The following is a 22201-nucleotide window of genomic DNA, read 5'->3' on the forward strand; positions in this document are numbered from 1 at the left end:
AATATAACTTTCCGTTTATAGACTTTGATTATCCATTGGAATTGTGGATGCCAGTCAACTCTCCATTAAACATCAATATGAACATCAACATCAATATTAATACACAATTATTTTAATAAATTGAAATGAAAAAGCCTTGCTTTTTTAATATTTTTTCCACATTCCTCCAGGTATTTCTCCAGGGCAACCATTTCTACCTTAGTGGATACCAGCTGGTATTCTGCTGGCCGACTGTTCCATGATCCTGATAATCAAGCCTAAGAAAACCTCTTGAACTCAAAAGCATTTCTTCCCTCACTTGACGCCTTCCAGGTAGTTCTGGCCTCGAAGTTTTCTTCATCTACTTCGTCCTCTTTATTCACTTTTGCATCTTAAGATTAAGATTCTAATAATCCTACGCCACTGCGACCCCTTTAGATCTATTGTGGCTCCACCCCTACTCTAAAGCTTGCCCTCCAGATACGTCCGTTTAATCAGACTCTTAATCCTGCAGAGCGACTCTTGGGTAAAGCTTACAGGCCTTGGTTTTTCTTCTCCGAGAAGTAACACTTAGCCACACGAGCCCCTCACACTGACACAACACGTGCAGTGCCGTTTCCTCTTCCTCCACCTCCTGACAGAACCTACAGAGACTATCATCTGCCAGGCCCATGCGATGCATGTGTTTTCTGAGCCTGCAATGCATCTTAGTTTCATCTTCCTTCTTTCATTGATTTAGCACTTCCTAGTTTTCCCAACTTTTGTCTCTTTAAGTTTACAAATTTCATTTAACTGATATCACTATTGTCTGTTGCAACATATTGACAGTTTAACAACTCAATTTCACAATAAATTTGTACCCTACTGAATTATATCATGCAGAAGATTATTATCAAGATGTGACGCAAAGGAAGTAGCTGGGAAAATTCTTGTTTTTCCAAGTTTTGGTTTCCTTTTCCAAACATGTATGTGTAAGAATGGATCGATATACGTGTATGACGTTCCTGCAAGGGAAGGAACCCTTTGCCTTATAGGGCGAGTTCAGTTATTCTATAAAATATGAGAGAACTTCTTTTCTAGTTTCCCTTTAGTAAACTTTCCTCTGTTTCTCTTTTTTTAGGTTCGGCCACTAGGACATTTTGCCTTAAATTGTGTATGTTATTTGATAACTTACACGTACCGTTGTATCTGTCTTTTTCTAATGATAAATTCTCCTACTTTCTTAAATATTTTGCTTTATCAAATTTGCGACATTGTCTGACCTTTTTTGCCCCATTTCCTTCGATCTGCACTTTTACTTTTACCAATTTCACCTACTTTGCGTACTAGGTTGAACATATTTCAGGTAGGACTTTTCATAATACGATTATCTCGTATGTTAGCTTCTTAGCTTGTTAGCTTGATTGGTGTACCCATTATCTATTCCAGTGAGCGTATTTTATAGCAAAGAGGATCCTAGAAGCAACAATACATGTTTACTCATGTATTGATTAAAACTACATGTAATCATTTATGAAATGACTGACATTTCTTCAGACAAGGAATGCTTACTATGTTTGATCAAAATTGGTATAGTTAGCCGAATAATAAGTGTGGAATATTTTTTTTTTTTATAATCAATAGACCATTTTCGTACTTCTATTAGCTTTTAGGTTCTGTCATGCAACGTTTTCAAGCAAATAATAATAATTTATTGGTTGAAATGGTTAAGCAAATAAGTTGATGAGAGAGTGGACCGTGGCAGACTGGTGTATGTTCGACCCATTGTGGTAAAGCACAATGGAATGTTGTATTTGTGTGTGGTCGGTCCTGTGAGAACGCATCCACTATATGTGCACCATGTTTGCATGTGGGTGGGTATAGCGGAAGTTACCAAACAGGACACTATGCGCCTGGGTACCCACTTTAAGCTAGTCAGTTTTGTTAGCTTAAGTCAACAAGTTAGCCGAGTACTAACCTTCACTATAGGTTAACGTTAAGTCACTATACCGCTTGCTTCTCCCAATCATCATTAAATTCTACATCGTGCTTACTGCTGCTTATTTCCAAACTTGAAATGCTTGTGTTCACTGTTGTTTACCATTGAAATTTCTATCAAATGGAATTGTTATCTCTTAAAAGTGGCATTAGAAGTAGATTACCTCGTTTTACTGGAGTTACCAAGATACTCAACTTAAAGAAATGTACCTTTAATACTAAATAAGTTTTCTACAAATCGTGTTATAGCGTATTTAGTAAATCTTAAGTAATGATTAAAGATTTATTTTTAATTTTTGTGTTATCGAACAGTGGGGTTTCAACCAAACACTCAAACCTCCAAAGGATCCAGGACTTGCAGTCTAAAATTCTTCGCTCTATAGTGAACTCTCCTTTCTGTACGTCCACCAATCATACCATTCACACAGACCTAAACATTCTTTTCGTCACACAAGTGGCTGAAACACGATACAGAAAATTCCATCTTAACATTCAATCTCATCACAATCCATTTGTACATCTATCTTCCAGAACACATCCAGACAACACTTTTAGACGTCTTAAAAGACAGTGGCTTCGTGATCTCCTCTCTGATGACGAGAGTCAATAGAAAGTAAAATGTTATTGGAGTGTTACCGCTGGGTAACTTCTCCACTATGATATGTTGTTTATTGCTATTATTGTTGCTTATAATGCAATAAAATGCGTTGATTGCAACTAAATAAGTGATTAAAAAACATTTGAGATTTTGCCCCTTTTTTCAACTACTACTTGGATATTATGTTGTTTTTGGAAGGTTATAATATAATCATATGTAATCATAAACTTCACTCTTAGTAATGTTTACGTTGTTGTAAGTGAATAATGTGTCCACATTACTTACAACATCATCAGCTGTGAAATAACTTTTTCTTACTCGAAGTTATTACAATACTCACCGGATCTAACGATGCACAGTGAATATTTATTGGTCAACCCCTGATGGTGACTGTAAGTGAGTACTCCATCTATTCCCATCGAGAGGGTACCAATAAATGAATTCTCTCTCTAGCTACTGGGTACCTTCCCAATCTTAATCTGCCTTCAATTATTCCTATCTTCCCTCTTGAACTGTAAAGTGCTATCACTTTTTAATTCCAGTTTCTTGAGGTACCCTTCTGTGTGGGCAATGTGAGGAAACCTGCTCAGGCACTTTTCAGTTCTGTTTATAAAGACAGGTAGATCTTCCCTGGTCTCAGCCAGAGAGACTCTGCTGTCAAATATACATTTGTAGGTTCATGTTAGAAAAAAAATAGACACTTTTGAGAAATGCCGCTTCGGTAAATAAATAAAAGCGTATAATACTCACTTTATTACTTCGACTAAAAATTTAAGAATAAAAGTTTAGAGTTACCAGAATAAGAAAATGGGGCGTTTCTTCCAAGTGAACATCACTTAATCTCATAAATAGCTTATTAGATCAAATTTGCGTTTTATATTTTTATAAGTTTCCCGTCAGGTCTAATAATTAGGAGAAAAACTTGTTAGCTACATTTTTCCACTTTCAGTTAAACTTTTCCTTCTTTTTTTAAATTTATAAAACTTTTTCAATTTTTCCTTCATTACTTGGAATATTTGATTAGTAAATCTTTTCTTACTGCCGGATATCACTTTTCTTTTATTCACTTAATTTTTTCTCTTCAAAAATGTTCCTTTCTTATATTTTAAAATAACAAAAGTTCACTCGATACTGTTACTTAGTTACTTAAATTTAATTATTGTTTGTTCTCATTGTTACAGGTTGGTTGTGTGTCGTTGGTACTTTCTACTTAATATCTAGCTAGGTAAGCAATGTTATCCAAATATTTGTTCCTTCCAGTTGGCTGGGACTTAATTAGGAGTAATTGATTAATTTTAACGTTTTTTTTTTTGGCGTTTTATTGCCTTAATAAAATAGATAAAGGATTATAAAGTAATAAGTATTTGTAATTAACCTTTTAATGTTTCTAGGATAGTTTTATAAAGAAACCTGTACTGCTACTGTTTTCCACGTAGCATATCTTTTAATTAATAAGTAAACTATGTATTACACTAAACACCTGAGAAACATCTCGCTTTATAGCTCATAAAAACTACCTCAAGATCAGAGGTTCTTGTATCTCGAAACAATATCTTGTAATCTTCTGTGAACTTTAAGTGCCCAAGCTTCTATATCGCATTCTAGCGACTGCCAGATAACAAACCAAGAAGACTTCTTCTTCGCCATAGACTCTCTGACTAGATTTGTCCACAAATCGCGGGAGATTGTCTTTTGTACTCTACTGAACCTTGTAATTACTTTGAATTTGGTAGGTAGTTCTAGTAGGAGAAATCACTTCTTTTCGTAATGTCCGAAAGACTTTTCTGAGTTCAGCTTTCATCTCGATTGTATCAAATATTTAATAATGCAAGCTAGCGATGTAACGTTACTTTTGTTCATTCTTCAAGAAGTAGGCAGGAATAATAGTTTATTAAATCATTACTTATCTTCTTAACGTTTTAGTTGACGATATATGTTCCAAATCAGCGTTTGTAGTTAGTGAAATACAATTCAGTTATCAGAAGTTATAGACCGTCTTAGTTAGATATTGCATTTAGTCTGGTTAATTTTGACTATCTCTTGCATTAGTCAATAGTTATGTTGTTCATTTTTCGAAATAGCTCTCTAATTAGCTTATACATGTTTTGTAGATTTCCCAAGTCGAGCCTTATGTCACAATGTGGAGGCAGAGAAATGCAGGCAGTGTTGTTACCTAAAGTAGAAATTGTATGAAAGAAGAGATAGTGACGTCGGCTATGTTTGCCGAGAAGAAATCGTTTTAAAACTTCATTTTACTCCATCTTTGTAATTTATCACTTTTTATTCTACTGTGTACATTTAACGAAAACATCTCAGGTCCTCAGGGTACTAAGAGATGAAATTAGAAACAAGAGAAGGCTTGTTTGGAAACAAATTCCATTAAACAAAAAGTGGATAAGCTATAATAATTTATACACAATCCTGTAGTTAGTGGTCCAAAGAGATATAACTATAAGTGAATTCTGCAGAGATTGTTTCGAATAATTTTAAGATAATGTAACTTTTTATAAGTTTTTATTTAGGACTTTATGCAAAAGAAAAAAACTGTTTAGACCATTCATGTCTTTAAAAAAAAACGATGGTCCTCCAAGTAATCGTCCACAGAAATCCTCCTTTCAAAAGGTGAAAAGAGAGAATTGTCCTTCAGGATTTAATTTGTACAGCCGCCCATCGAACCACTCCTGGGAGGAACTGCCACCAGCAGATTTTCTCTTAGAATATTTTGTGCTTCCTTTCGTGCGTGCGTGCATGCCAGTTGGTATACTTAGCCAGCTTCCACCTTTAAGGCTCCTAATATCGTTCCCAACGTACACTACTACCAGCCACCAGCTAACCTGGAAAATTCAATTAAACCTTAATTGTGCTTACCCTGCTAGTCTACCTTTGCACCGAATGCAGCATATTTTCTACCCGTTTGGTTTTAGCCGTTAGAGAAAAATCTTAAGTATATTGAATTATTAGTAATCTGCACTTCGCTCTAAAGGGCATAGGTTTGTTCATCGGTTTGGAGCAAAGAACTTGACCTCCATTTTATGTTTGTGTCGCTCACCAATATTGGCTGATTCCATTTTTGACACCTCGTTATTTTTGTTTTTATTTAGATCTATGTGAAAGGCAATAAGGTATTATCAGGGTTTGGGGTTGAGAAAAGGACCCAATTTTTGTAAATTAGAATTTTTTTTACGAATTGATCGTTTAGTGACCCTTAGCGTCAAACAAAAAATTGGTGGCAGAGAATTTATTTAGTAAAAAGCTAAATTGAGAGTGACTGCTTCAGAGAGCACAATAATGGCAGAACTTACAGAAGTAACTTGTAGAAGGTTGATAGAAGAAACAGACCAGCTTAAGAGAAGCAACCGTTCGAGAACCTTTTCATTTTTTGGCTGACTTCCCCATCTCTCTTCGGTTAGCAGCTGCCGTCATTTCAAGATTTGCGAACTCATCAATAGTTAGTAAAGAAAGTTGTACTTCAAGGAAAATATGTTTAACTAGTTTAATGGTAAAGATTCGATTATTCTTTCTGCAGGCGTTCGTGATATTCATTCCATTACCATTCAAAATCGTTCATTAATATAAGTCTTACCGGCATAATAAGTAGTCTAATTGGTTAATCAGTAAAACAGTCTCTACAGTAACAATTATCTCGACGTTGCTATTATTAACCGCGTGTAACGTACAGCTACTGGTTATCAACCTGCAGCTGACGATATCGTTCCTTCATTGTTTTATCGTTTTTCTTTTCTTCTAAAACTTATTCCCTCTTGTTGGTTAGTAAATAATAAATGAATCATTCCACAGTAATTCGGGAGTTTTCTTTAATTGCCTGAAGCATGCTCAATGCAACTTGCTCATTCATTCGCACGAGTACGAGATCATTATGTTATTTATATGTAGACATATTTACATTTTGCCATTGTGCATTTGTAAATTAAAAAAATAAGTTCTATACCAATTGTGGACAAAGTACGCTACCTTGGGCTGGACCTAGGCAAATGGTTGACATGAAACCCCCATACTAGACTGAAAACACAAAAAACTAACCAATGCTACAATCTTCTCGCCAGACTACTTGACAAATGATCGAAACTCAATCTACAAAACAAAAGACTCTTACAACTTCTACTACTGCGACCTATTTGGTCATACGGCATCGAAGTATGTGGATTGACAAAACGTTCCAACCTTCTACGCCTCCAGACAATACAGTCAAAAATACTTCGAAAACTTCTTAACACTCCATTCTATCGTATATTTCTAACCTCACCATTCATAATGACCTCAAAATCCCTTTCGTTAACGACCTTACTAAAACTCGTTTCTTAAAATTTAATTCCTCGACAGCAGCTCACCTATCTTCTTTCACATTACCAGGTAATCCTCCAAGAAGATTGAAGAGAAAATGGCCCCGCGATCTACTCTCCTCATAAGAGTATAGTGCATCTGTTCACATTAATGGAGACTCGTCAATGGGTGCCTTCTCCTATCTTCATTCATGACATTATATTACATCACATTTGCTTGTTGCAACAACCATAGTAGTCGCAAATCTCAATAAAAGATTTTTAAAAAAGTACTAAGTCCCTAAAAAATGTTTTAAATAAAAGTAATAAATCTAAGCAGTTTTAATAAAAAATTATTGGAACTTTTCTAGTAAATGCTAGCAACTTAATTTTGAATTTCCTTCAAATTAAGTTGAAGTTTCAAAATTCAAAATAGATTTCGAAGGTTTCAAAATTTGCAAATAACAAATCTAGTGCGTTAGATATTTTAGAGTTAACTAACAACCAAAGTAGTAATCAAAATAATACTTTTCAGCAACAAAAATTAAAATATTTCCGTTTGTTTTTTTTCTTTTTTGTTCTCCAGGGACCTTAAAAAAACAAAAAGTTCTCCTGTGAAGCCAAACATAACCTACTTTACAGTAGAATACCGGGTTTAAAGGCCGATACAACTGAGGTCAATGTAAGAATTATTGCGCATGACTATTGAATTCCTCTTGTCCACCTGAATGCTTCGCACGTTGTTGGTAACATGTACAATTTCCCCTAGTATAAGCCAATTTGTGAGTGAATGTTACCAATTTGGCAATTGCACGTATGAAAGTTAACCTCAAAAATCTGTTAACGTATAGAGACCGTCCTTATAATGGATGATGTTATTGTTAGATACCTCACAGGAATCCGCTACTTATAAGGGTGAATTTAGTGTCTATTACTTCAATTTTTCAACTATATTGTTTGAGGAATATTGATAGCTTTAATTGGAGGTTTGTGAAATAATTTTTGGCAATCGAAATTCTCTTTGAAATTGACCAATTGAAATTAAGTTTATTAAACTTAATAATTACTTATTATTGGCAATTCATAATTAAATATTCAAGAATTAAGTTCTTGCAATTTGAATGAGTACTGTTTACAAGGAAAATCAGCGTACTCCTTGTGTACAGTTCTTTATGCGACGATGTCACCCTTTGTAATGTTCAGCTAAGAGACACCAGGATGCCATAACGTAAAAAAAATAAGTTATTTATTAGACAAGTGAGTAAGGTAGTGCTTTTTACTAGGCTACTTCATGTTGAATCATCGCAGGTCGTTTATCAATTAAATGAGCGAGAAAAAAAATAACTTGGCTGAACATATTACTTTTAATTTTTTCCTGCAGCTGTTTAAAATTTCAACGTATTTACGATTTTCTCAGACAAGGTTAAAGTTGTATTTAGCATGATTTTATTTTTTCTGTAGTAGTTTACGTAGTTCCAATATTGTGAAATTAGTTTTGCTACTAGAAAAGATAGTTCGCGACTCTTTTTTTTGTGCAAAATTCTTTAAAAGGAAGAAAGGAAAAGAAAGATTGATTGGAAAGAGAACCGCCATTTTCCCTGAAAACCTAAATCTATGTTGTTTCAGTCAATTTCAAAAGTTTCAATCAATAGTGATAAGTCCTACAAAATCTCATAAAAATCTCGCATTTTCTGTGAAGATAGGTGTTCTGTGAGAGGGTTAGGATGAGCTGCTGTTGAGGAATGAAATTTGAGAAAACGAGTGTTAGCAAGATCTGTAATGAAAGGGATTTTGAGGTCATTATGGATAGTGTGAGGTTAGATACATAGAACGGAGCGTTAAGAAGTTTTCGAAGTATTTTTGACTGTAATGCCTGGCGGCGTAGTGAGTTGGAACGCTTAGTCGATCCCCACACTTCGATGCCACATGACCAAATAGGTCGCAGTAAACAGTAGATATATGTAAGAGTCTTTTGTTATGTAGGTTAAGTTTCGAACGTTTGCCAAGTAGTCTGGCGAGAAGTTTGTAGCATTGGTTAGTTTCTTGTCTTTTCAGTCTAGTATGGGGATTCCATGTCAACCGTTTGTCTAGATGCAGTCCACAGTAGTCTAGCGTACTTTGCCCACAGTTGGTTTAGGAGTTTGGTACAAGGTGATGGGAGGTAGGATTTTCTGTCTATGAAAAAATACTATAAATTTTGATATCGTAACGTTAGTTTTGATTCGCCAATTTTTAACATTTTCATTAATAGATATTGTACAGGTGTATGTATGATCGGTGCAGCATACTGTAAAGGAAAGCTGTATTTCACTCCTTTAAAAAGAAAACAACGTCTAAAACAAAATTAACTAGAAAAATTTTCAAACAAAAGTAATGGATCTAAAAAGTGTAATCATTAAGTGAAAAATGTAAGTATATAGTAAATTGACACACCCAGTAGATTGAATTTTTGACGTAAAGCTAAATTGTTGGGTACTGCGTGGCACTCCTAAAACTAAAATCATATTTGAACATGGCGATTTGCCATTTTTAACTTAAGCTGTACACTGATTACCTTACAGACGGGCCCAGGGTAAAATTTGTAAAAAAAAAAAACTTATTTTCTTTCGTACTTTAGGAACTCCAAAAAATAATATAGAAATAAAAAGTCTGCAGTCGCATTATTTCGTCTTACAAATGGTTAAGAAAAATTTAAGTTTCGTAACTAAGTTCTGAGTAGGAGAAAATAATATGATCGTCAGTCTAGCCTCTCCAGAGTAACTGTTCGTTACTCTGGATTGTGTTTCAAATAATACGTATTAAAACTGTCCTGTGGGACAGTTGTATAAGGGTTGATCGTCAAAAAAGTTCACGAAAAAGCGTAACGTTTAAAAACACCCAAATTTGACAATTATTTTCTCTTCTTTTATGAAAGATATAATACCCAAATTTTCTTTCTATTACTTAAGTATAAGGTGGACATACTTAAGTCATACTGTGTCTCTTTTACTTCTGCTAGTTAATATTTTGGGGGAAAGTGCTGCTATCTAGGAGTAAAATCAAGAAGCTTTATACTCATCTAGTTTTAGTTATTGATTACTTTATGATATACTAACAAAATCTGTGAAAAGTATTAGAAAGTTAATTTAATTAGTATTTTAATAAAATTATTTAGTTAGAGGCGGACCATTTTCTTTAGCCTCCATGTTTGCATGACTTAACTTCATTAGATTTTTGTTTTTTAAAAACGTAAGTTATGCAACCAAATCTGGATCGTTAGAAGACTTCTAAGCTAAAATAACTAATGAGATTTCAGTCATTACAGTAAATCAATTGACAGATTTTCTTTTTTTAGAGAATTATTGAATTCGCATGGTGCCGTTTCTATTAGCTTTAATCGATATACAAAAATTTAATAAAATACAATAAAACAATAATAAAAAGAGAATATATTCTGATATATTTCTGATATATTCTGTATAATTCTTCTATCAAATACTTATATTTTTTTAAATTTCACACAGACTTCATTGTACGCCTTTAAATTTAATATTAATATCAGTTATATAAATTTATTTAATGCCCAGTAAAGTTGATTTCACTGTCGCTTTATTCAGAACTTCAGCATCACATGTTGATTATCGTCCGCATCGATAACTGTACTGTTGCTACAATAACTACAGTATAGTAAGTGTTTATACATGTATGTATAATACAGGACGGTACTGTAAACATGGAGGGCGACAACCTAGCACCCAGTGGCTGGCTCTCTATACTCCCCTCCAACTCTAGCCTCTGTTCTCCCTTCATTATCAACAATAGGAAAACAACGTACAATACTCTTTAGCATGCATTGGCTTCCTCAAGCTCTTGAAATTGTCATACATACTGTCAAAGGAAATCTTCTTTTTAAGTTTCTTTAAAATATTTTGTTATGGATTAGAAATCAACTTATACAATTCTAAACTATTAACAATTATAATAATTTATGGAAATATAAGATCCAAAATTAATGGTTTTGCTAGCATTCCATAAAATCTTTAGGAACTCTCCTCCTTTTTTTGTGAATTCTTTTTTTAGTGTGCCGTCTCCATTCTTCTTCATTCTCCTTCAGTAACCTGTAAATCACACTTCCTTCTTTAGAGATCGCTCTCTAAGTCCAACAGATGAAGCAGAATGACCTCTACTAGACATCGAAGGGCTTAATACTTTAAGGTATACGGAGCTGAAAATTATTTTACTTGTGAGAACAAGTACAAAGTTTCTGTCAGCTAAAATCCGTGCATCGTCAGACATCCTAAATATAATTTCACATATCCTCTGCATAAGATCTCCGTGCTGCATTAGAATTATTATGCAAATGTAATTAATTGTCGCTGCCTTAATTGCTTAGTCTCTAACGTATAGTTACCATCACCAATATTCAAACAGAACTCGGAAAATAATAAATGAAAACGGCCATTCAACTTACCTAATTTTGTCAATGTATTCTTGAATAGGAAAATAAATAGTAGATTATTCAAGTTAGTTGTTGTTTTTTCCACTCCTGGCCAGTCAGTGTATATTTGTCTGCAGTTGACGTCATCGCTAATCTTTGCCAACTTTTTCGTTACTTAAAACTACTAGATGTTAGATATGTGTATTTTTAATTTTGAAATAAGTATAGAAATGATTAGTTAGCCGCAGTAATATTTTCTGAAGTGTAAACATTGTAGTTTGCTGAACCATCGATTTTACTTACATATTTCTCACTGTTTAAGAAATTGTGATGCTAGAAATTTTTGAGGTTATGTTTACAACAGAAATTTGGTATTTTCAATACCTGAGAAGAGAGCATTTGTTAATGATGGTCCATTTTATTTTATATATAAAAACTGCTTTTGAATGTCTTATAAAATTAACAGACATTTTTATCACATTTAAATGATAACCACATATATTTTAACTGCGAAAGTGAGATTTTTCTGACTCTCTAAAAGCTAATTATCAGAGAAGAGTTTATTCGTAAAGATCCCTGCCGCATAAGGGTACGTTTACAACGGAGCTGTGAGTATAGATGATAGCAGAGATGTTAGCTGATAGAGTAAAATATAATCGCTGATTAGTGTGCTCAACGGAGCTGTGATACTTGCAACATGTCCGCGTAGTGAAGAAGAGTTTTTATGTTCAGCAGCAACGAAATGGTATATTTTAAAGAAAAAACGCTTTAGAAAATATCTTGTACTTTAGAAAATAAAAAACGAAGTACTTTGGGTGAATTTCACCATTTATATAAGGAACTCCGGATCGTTTTTTTTTTTTAATATGTGAGGATTGGACCACCTACATTCGATTATATTTTAGAAAAAAATAAGGTCAAAATTAAGAAAACGGAAAAATTGTCATGGAAATCCTATAACCATAGAAGAAAAACTAGTGATTACTCTAGGTAAGTAATGGTTTTATTGAGAAAAAACAAATAAATACACATGAAAATAAATGTAAGCACGATTTAAATACAAAATATTGTTTAAAAGTAAATAATAAAATAATAACCAAAAATAATGAGTAAAGACAGCACTAAATAATTTTTCTACCTCCATTTTGAAGCTCCGATACTGGAGTTCAGCTAGCAGAAAAATGAAAAATTTAATTCTATCATCTATGCTCGTTTATAGCAGCGCGTATAGAGTCACTAGTCGCAGCTTCGTTGTGCACGCTCACATAAGAATGTATTATGTTTTTCTATAAGCGCTGATGCATCACTGCTATCATCTCCGCTATCATCTATGCTCACAGCTCCGTTGTGAACGTACCCTAAGTCACCACCAAGACGTGTTCTATCGATAGGTATTGTAGGGAATGCCTACTGTGGTTACAGCAGGTTAACAATTACCTATACTGTGCACTAAATCAAAAAAATAATAAAATTTAATATTATTCCATCTATTACTGTCGCAAAATATTGGTTGTCAGTGTCAAAAAAAGGCCCCTTTCTAGTTAAACTGCAAGAAAATTCTACCTTTTCCCGATAACTTTTTAAGTTTCATTCTCCAAATTAGGGCGACCCTACATGACCCCCTCTAGCACTGGCTCAAATATGAGATGTCAGAGACCAAAGAAAGGACAGCTTCTAGTCATACTAAGAGATTATTCAATCTTTACCGATATTTTAGTGGTTTCTATTTGTCAAATAAGCACCACCAATTATGTTCCATTTAATACTGGCCAAAAAATGAACTGTTAAGAGACATAAATGGCAGCTTTCTATAGAAACTAGATGGTAATTCCGTCTTTGCCAATGTTTTTTAAGTTTTATTTTTTTATGTTCGGCCAACCCTGCATATTTCATTAAATATTAGTTTTCATATACAAAAAAAGGCGTTTTCTGGTCAAACTAAAAGATAATTTCACCTTTTTCCATTATTTTTATAGTTCATTTTTCTAATAATGCGACCCTATATGTTTCATCTAGTACTGGCCAAAATATTAGCTATCAAAGACAATAAAGGGCAGCTTTTGGATGAAACTACGAGGTAAATTAACTCATTTCCCTAATATTTAAAAGGGCGATCCCGTGTGTTCCATTTAGTATAAACAATATTTTCGTATCTATGGATATGTAAATGTTTGAATTGATAGAATATTTTTCATCCTCCATTGTGCAAAGCCACTACCCTTGTGGCGGCTAGAAATGGACCATATCAGTTTCATCAAGTAAACTCGATATCTCCATTATTGCCTGACTGTACTTTCTGACGATCTACCTTTCTAGCATAATAAAATTTGATCTTCTAAATGATGTTTTCTAAGAGTAGGAGCTTCTTTCTTACACTTTCTATAAAGTCATTTCTCTCAGGTTTAGCTTAACACAAAATATCATATGTTTGTGTTCATTAATAATTGACCAGTTACAGCACCAATTTGACCAGCTGACAGCTCTTCACTTGTATCATTAAAGTTGACTGTTAGGCTACCAAGTATGGTCAAGACTTCAGTCTTAAAGGTGTGGGTTTGTTCGAGTGTGGTTTGCCTCTTTAGAAATCTAGTTTTGTTTCCATGATGTGGGCTGAAGATTAGTAACTTGGTGTTGGGTTATTATGTAATTTATTGTAGGTAGAACTTCTTTGAAAAATGTACAGCTTCTCCCTGAAATTCCAAAATAAATGGTGGCTTTCTTCTAAGATAAAACTGTTTGTGTGGAAATCCATGCAGCCAAGAAAGTGACTAGTTGTCAAGAAATCTTACTGCTAAGATTGAATTAAAATTGTATAAAATTTAACCTCTTTTTCTATCGTGAAATTTATTTAAATATTTAAGCTGAACTATCAAGAATAGGAAAGCTTTATGTTTTATTTCCTCAGCTTTAGAGGTAAACAAGATCTTGCTTTGGCTAACAAGTTTATTTGCTAGACGCCATGTTATACAATATAATAATGAAATGGAGGCAATGAATTGAATCGTGGAAAGCAATGAAATCGAATCATACCTTTCAAAGTTTAGATTTCAGTTCTATACAAATAACAGCCATTTATTATGAACTTTTATGAATCTAGAGGTCCTTCATTGATTTTTTTTTCTTATTTCCTAGGAAACTATTCTAACTATTAATTTTCCAAAATTGTTAAAATTCTTGAATTAACAAATTACGGGAGGCACCAAACTTCTAACTATAACCATAATGAATATATAGCTTTCGTGACCGCAAATTGTTTTACTTAGGATGGAAGATTTGCGTGGAATCGGTCAAATAAAACAACTCGTCTTTTTGCCAACGTTTCGACAAATATATTGTCCTCTTCAATTTCTGGAACTCAACCAACCCGCATAGCCACGCCCTGAAGAGGACAATATATTTGTCGAAACGTTGGCAAAAAGACGAGTTGTTTTATTTGACCGATTCCTCGCAAATCTTCCATCCTAATTATAACCATAATACGAACAAATCACTTTGTAAAAACAAATTTTTCACTCACAAAGGACGTCAAAAGAGGTACTTAAGAGGGAAAACTTAAAATAGAAAATCCACACAATTTCTGTACTTCCTTTTTTTTTTTTTAAGAGAAGTAAAAAATTAACTGTATCCACAGATCAGTAGTGTTGTTCAATGAATTCGACTTTACTATCCTTGTCACAAATGCAGCTGACGCCCTTGCCTTGAGGATCTGTTTGTTCAGTTTGTCAAATAATAATCTTACAGCATTACTTTTTTTAAGTGCCTTTAGATTAAATATCAATTTGGCCTTTTCTTTCCTGTTTGGAAGGGAAAATTAGGAAGTGCTTGCATTTTCCATGGAACTAAGATGGGGTTTTCCCCAGTTTTCATTAATTTAATTTCCAAGAGATAATACAGTTTGTTTGAAATATTTATGAATGATTTTAGGCATTTTACATTGACTTAGAATTTAAATAACTTAGCACTAAGTTGTAATACATCCTGTGGGCTGTTAATCTTGGCCTTAATTCCTCCACATTTCACTCCCAACAATCGGCATGTTTACTCAGCCTCTTGCTCCAACTATCACCCCCTTTGTTTGACAATACATTGATGAATTCCAGACTGTTTACTCGTTATTCGTAACTGACGTTTTGATGTTGTTTCTTTTAACTCTGTAATATTATTGGATTCAGTCATTTACTATATTTTATAGGCTTGCCAAAACATCATTGATTCATTGTCAAAATCAGCTTTTTACTGTATGTAAAAAAAAAAGACCATTAAAAAAAAAATCGATGCGCATGATGCTTATCGATTTATTTAGAAATAACCTATCAAGTATCCACTGGCTGAGCTACCTCCATTACTGTCAAGCCAGCTGCTAATTTTGAAAAGGACTCCCTAAATTTTTTTAATGAATTTCCTTCAGTGAAAGTGTTGCGTAAACACTACAGCAGACTAGCAGTCCGCTTTGCAGTAGGATTAAGGAAAACCTTCAAGTGCCCTGGCTTCTTGTTTTCTCTGGATCTCCAACCGAATTTACTCATCCTTTTGTTTTGTTGATTGGATTTTTTTGCACCCTCTGAAGGTAATAAATTGTACGCTTCTACTTGATCATTTCAGATTTAAAGGAATGTAGCGTTTTATATGTTATTGCGATGAATCTTACATTTTTCACTTCCTTTTATTATCTTGCAAGTAGAGGAAGTAAGCAGTTTTTTCTAATTTGATATTTCACATGCACATATTGAGATCATTTTTGAGATCATGCCGTGACGCCATGCTTTTAAAGTAGCTTTTTATTTAAAAAAAAATTAGACTGAACATGCTTAATATTATTTTCAACTACCCTATAACAATAAATTCTTACTTTCAACAAAATTGTGATAAGAAATAATCGAGTGTTCTAACAGTTGCAATGAGATGCAATTTGTTTCAGCGCGTGATTTTAAGATTAATAAAAGTGCCTTCTGGCAGAAATGCTTTTTTTTTTACTTCTTGTACACATCTCATTAGCTCAGAAATTGTTGCTTAATGTCTGAAATTTCCGTCTTGAGAGCGATAGTTCTTTTGCTCACAGCAGAAGAAATACCGCTAATTGTTGTTGAGAAACTAGAAGTTCCCTAAAACTATCTAAGTTCGTCCAATTCTAACTAATTATATCCACCCTCGTTAACTTCTGAACATTAGCTACTAGAACTGGTCCAGTTTGTAATCTCACTTTTCTTTTTTGGATTGAGATGGATAAACTTTACTACGCTGAGTTCTCACGGAAAAGCATGTTTCCAAGTTTTCTAAATACGAAAAGGGAAAAAAGATTTTTTGTATATGATCGAGTGAAATGAGATAATGAATAGAGTATAAAAATCGCAAAGTTGTCATTCAATAGTAGACAATCTAGTCGCAATAGGCGCCACGGTAGCCGAGCGGTTAGAGGCGAGACCTGCAAAGCTAATATGTATTGTGGAACTGGGTTCGATTTCCGTTCTTAGGCCTTGGATTTTATTTAAAGGTTAATAAAAGAAATTTACAGTAAAGTATGTTTGCTAGTCGCCTCCGTCCACGACACCTAGTATTGGTAGTTGGACGTTAAGCCCCGCCTGAAAAAATAGGCGATTACTTTACTTTACTTTTAGTCGCAATAAATGTGACCGCAATCCGTGAACAGGAAAATCGTTTTTGTAGAAGCGATTTTACACCAACTGACTTTTCTTCTTTTGAACACAATTCACGCAAATCTAAATTGTAGATATGTTCTTGAAGATAGATGTTGTACAAGTGGATTGGGATGTGTTTGAATGTTAAGATGGAAATTTCTGTAACGTGTTTTTGCAACTTGTGTGACGAAAGGAAGTCTGTGTGAATGGTTTGATTGGTGACGAAGAAAGGAGCGTTTGCTATAGAGCGAAGAATTTTAGATTGCAAGGACTGGATCCTTTGCAGATTTGAGCGTTTGGTTGAACCCCACAGTTCGATGCCATAAGCCCAGACTGGCTTTAGTATACTTTCATATATAAGTCTTTTGTTGTCCAGAGTGAGTTTTGATCTGTTGTCGAATAGTCTTTTCAGTTGTCGGAAGCGTCTGTTGAGTTCTGTTCTCTTAAGTCGAGTATGAGGGTTCCATGTGAGTCTTCTGTCAAGGTAAAGCCCAAGGTAGCGGACTACGTTGACAGCTGGTAAAGGAATAAGATTGTAAAAGACAGGAGGAAGAGTGATGCGTCTAAGAGTGAAGGTAATATTTTGAGATATAGTTTCGTTCAGTTTGATGGCCCATTTTTTGAACCAATTTTCTAAGGAGGTGAGGTGAGACTGAAGATTTCTATGAGCTATTATTGGGTGTTTGTCAGTAGATAAGATGGCAGTATTGTCAGCATAGGTGAGAAGAGTAGTTTGAGGATGAGTAGGTACGAGGGTCGTTTGAAAAGTCCGTGCAAAAATAAAAACTACTTAATTTTTTGGGGTAAACCTTTTTTATTTTTCAACATAGTCTCCTTTTAGGCTTATACACTTCGTCTAACGCTGCTCTAGTTTGTTGATCCCTTCCGAATAATAGGATTTGTCCAAGTCTGAAAAATAGCCATTCGTTTCTGCAATCACCTCCTCGTTTGAATAAAATCTTTTTCCCGCCAGCCATTTCTTCATATTGGGGAACAAATAGTAGTCCGAGGGAGCCAAGTCTGGAGAATAGGGGGGATGTGAAACGAGTTGGAACCCTATTTCCATTAATTTTGCGACCACAACTGCTGAGGTGTGAGCTGGTGCGTTGTCGTGATGGAAAAGGACTTTTTTGTGGGCCAATCGTGGGCGTTTTTCTTGCAGCTCTGTTTTCAAACGGTCCAATAACGATGAATAATATGCACCTGTAATAGTTTTACCCTTTTCCAGATAGTCGATGAGGATTATTCATTGCGAATCCCAAAAGACAGTCGCCATAATCTTACCGGCCGAAGGAACGGTCTTCGCCTTTTTTGGCGCAGATTCCCCCTTGGTAACCCATTGTTTAGATTGTTCTTTGGTCTCAGGAGTGTAGTGATGTATCCATGTTTCATCCACAGTGACGAAACGACGCTTAAAGTCCTGCGGATTCTTCTGGAACAGCTGCAAACCGTCCTTGCAACACTTCACTCGATTTCGTTTTTGGTCAAGCGTGAGCAATCGCGGCACCCATCTTGCGGATAGCTTTGTCATGTCCAAATGTTGTGCAAAATATTATGTACCCGTTCATTCGAGATGCCCACAGCACTAGCAATCTCACGCACCTTCACTCTTCTGTCATCCATCACCATATCATGGATTTTATCAATGATTTCTGGAGTAGTAACCTCAACAGGGCGTCCAGAACGTTCAGCGTCACTTGTGCCCATATGGCCACTCCGAAAATTTTGAAACCACTTATAAACTGTTCTAGTCGAAGGTGCAGAGTCACCATAATGTTTATCAAGCTTCTCTTTAGTCTCCTGAGGCGTTTTGCCTTTCATAAAGTAGTGTTTAATCAACACACGAAATTCTTTTTCGTCCATTTTTTGAAAATCACTCGACTTCCTCGATTCAAACGAATGCCAAACACAAAGAAATAGACCGATCTGGCTGAAACTTGGTGTGTGTTCTTCCAAGAGATGCTACTAACTAAACATAACCTCGATACGCGCCAGTAGTGCTATCTCTCTGACTTTGCACGGACTTTTCAAACGACCCTCGTATATCTGAGGAGTAGATTGTGTACAGAATGGGGCCTAGTATGCTTCCTTGCGGAACTCCAGCGTCAGCATGGCTGAATGGAGAAAGAATAGTTCCTACCTTCACTCTAAAATGTCTGTCAGTCAAGTATGATTTCAAAATGAGGAAATAGGTGTCTGGAAGGATGGTCTTGAGCATCCAGAGAAGTCCAGTATGCCACACCCGATCGAAAGCCTGCTTCACATCAAGGAACACCCCTTGTTGATTTTTAAATTAATTTAACGTGAGTATTAGACTATTTTGAATTATTTTAACTATCCAAAAATCCTAAGGGGCAAAGTCCTTTATTGTTTTGGGTTTTTAATGACTATCCTTGATTGAAAAATTTGTCTATAGAAACCATTTCCTGGATTCGTCTGAGCTTTAAATCATTATCCATTCCTGGACTAATTCCATTTCAGTTTGCAATTACGCTGCGAGAATCGTTGCTCTATTTAAATGTGCGAAGTAGATAATTATTCCAAAATTATTTAATCTTAATAGGTACTGAAGGCACAGTACATAAGTATTATTATGATTGTGTTAATTGAACTGGAGCGGGAAACATGTAGCCGGAAACTAATATTTATTAAACTGCTGTCAGGCGAGACTGCCATCTAGCCAGTCAATTAGCTACAGCTCTCTGCCAATCCCCTAGTTATGCGAACAGTGTGGCTCTGGCTATTTATCAGCGAGACTCCAGAGTCTCTAGTCGCTTGTCCCAGTTCTGTAAACTCCCCCACACACACATCCCTTAAGCTCCCTGGCCAGTAATAATTAATTCCATGCCCATTCCATTTTCAATTTCCCCTTACACCGCCATGATATCCCGAATGCATCATTTGCATGGTCAGCATTGCCCTATATTTTATTTAATTAATGATTATTGCCAAAGAGAATTCATTTTACAAACCATTGTGTCATGATAAAAAAGAAGATTATTAATGGCAAATTCTATTAAAAATCTAAAATTTGATTGTCACTTCTGATATTTAGTTGATTTCATTTTGTAGCAATAAAACAATCGCTATCGACTACTTAAAAGACTCTTAGACGACAGATCAAAACTCTCTCTGGACAACAAAAGACTAATTTATACTTCTATTTTGAAACCCATCTGGGCGTATGGAATAGAGCTGTGGGGTTCAACCAAACGCTCCAATCTCCAAAGGATTCAATTCCTTCAATCTTACTTCGAACTATCGTAAACGCTCCATTTTATGACTCCCAGCCTGGACTATACACACTGACCTTAACTTTCCTTTTGTCACACAAGTTGCTAAAACAAGAAAACTCCACTTCAACCTGCAATCTCATATAAATCCTCTAGCTCAAAATTTTTCTTCTAGAACTCTTCCTGACAACCCGGACAAGACGCCTTAAAAGACAGTGGCCTCGTGATCTCCTCTCCAGTGAAGGGAGTGGCTAACCATCTAATGTTTGGGAGTGTTACCATTGGGTAACTTCTCCACTCGTATACTTCTGTTATTCAATGTTACTCTGTTATCACTGTTACTTATAGCGCTAACGCGCTGATTGTAGCATAAATGCAAGAAAAAAAAAAAAAAAATTAAGCATCGGTTCCAATCGGTCTGAATCTTCAAGATTTGTCAGGAAAATTTTCAGCAGAAAAAAAGCCTAAAAAAGCCTTCAGCCTTAAAGATAGGCTAGTTCTTGTCGAAAGCTTGGGAATAGAACAAACAAAATGACTGTAATAGAAGAAAGATTATTAGCAAGAAGGAAAGTAAGATTATTTACTTCCTTTTGGTTTAATAAATCAGCCACCAATAAAGATGATTCATTATCATTGCCTACATTTAATGAACCTAGTTTAAAACTGACAGTTGGTATTACTGAAAACCAACCTGTTTCACTTCCTGAAAATTATGCAAGGACAGTATTGTGAGCATATTATTATTCACTTCAGCAGGAAGTGTTTTATGACACTTGGAACGGTAAACTAGGATGTCATATACAGTGTTACCACACATCTAGCCATTTCCTTTATTAATAAACTATTAGCGTATTTATTTATAAACAGCTATTTATCACTCTATCTACAGTGTTAGAAATGTTGTGCATTCAGATATGTTCACCGCTATGTATTATCTGCAGCAGTTTATATGTAGCCCAATGCACTAGCATACATTATCTCTCGCTTGCAAGTCGCTGTTTCATGTAATATGTGTGCAGTTAGCTAATATAATGTACTAAGTAGTTGACTTCTTATCTGCATAATGAGCAGATAAATAAACCGCTGTCTGACCGTTATAATGCATTCTCTTGTACATTTTCTCTTTATGTATTACGTTAATGTGGGTATGAAGTTAATGTCAAATAGAATGTAAATTAAAATTAGGGCGTTTGCAGGTGACAGAGTTACATATTCCCTTACTGTTGTAAAAGGAATGAGAGCATCTGGGTTTAATTTGTGATAAAGGATTCTCGCCTGGGTACGGAATTGGTCCATCGCACGCGAAACCAATTGAGGTGTCTCCTTATATCTTGTAATAGGCCTCCAATCTTGGGCTGGTTGTATTTATGCCGTGCTTCATGAAAGTATATCTAAAACAAGAATTTAAAGTCCATTAGGTAATAAAACAGCTCTTTTCTTAAGATAGAAAATGGATAACATAGGTTAATTTCTTCTTGCCCTAAAAATAAGGTCTCTGCAGCTCATTAAGAAATGGTCTCAAAACTAAAGAAATATCCCCAAAAAAAGTGATGTAAAAGAGCGTTTTCTTCTCTTACCGTCCAAGTTCTGTTAGTATCTAAAAGAGCTCAGGAGTCTAACTATAAGCAGAGAGATGAGATTCCTTAGAAGAACAGGAAAAACAGTTTGATCGAGTGACAGTTTGATTCGAATCTACAGGAAAACAAAAATCCAGACTTGAACCTCTGTTGAAAGAATAAATCGGCCAAAAAACTGATTATCCCTAATCTAAATCTTGGTTCCCCAAATAACCCCTGTAAAATCAGTTATCCTGAATAACATATATTAATTCATTGAAATTAATGAAAATCATTGGAAAAGATTCTTTTTTGAAGGAAAAGGAATGAAAGAAATTCTAAATTCTGTTCTATTATGTCGCCCTTCGAGTTAGTAACTGTTATAACTTGGAATTCTTGAAATAATTTAATCGTACACTAAATGATGGTTTTGGTTTTCGACCGTTGATATTTGATTATTTTTGGGACATATTGAGGTGCGGTCAATCAATAAATTGAAGCACAAATTTTCTTTCTTCATACCAA

At 34.8% G+C, this 22201-nt stretch overlaps 1 protein-coding gene and 1 long non-coding RNA gene across 4 annotated transcripts in view; both read left to right on the forward strand.

Moving 5' to 3' along the window:
* The window catches only part of LOC141454075 (uncharacterized), a 193806-nt gene that overhangs the window by 104101 nt on the left and 67504 nt on the right, over nucleotides 1-22201 (forward strand). The window lies entirely within an intron of this gene.
* Nucleotides 2659-7255, forward strand: LOC141454108 (uncharacterized). 2 transcript variants are annotated; one of them, XR_012458404.1, is made up of 3 exons: nucleotides 2659-2950; nucleotides 3736-3779; nucleotides 4666-7255. It is a non-coding gene; the product is annotated as an uncharacterized lncRNA (long non-coding RNA). The 2 variants fall into 2 exon arrangements; XR_012458407.1 differs by having other exon boundaries at nucleotides 2659-2946.

Source organism: Rhodnius prolixus, unplaced genomic scaffold (genome assembly GCF_049639745.1).
Source record: "Rhodnius prolixus isolate KJV_2025 unplaced genomic scaffold, Rpr scaffold_1, whole genome shotgun sequence".
NCBI lineage: Eukaryota > Metazoa > Arthropoda > Insecta > Hemiptera > Reduviidae > Rhodnius > Rhodnius prolixus.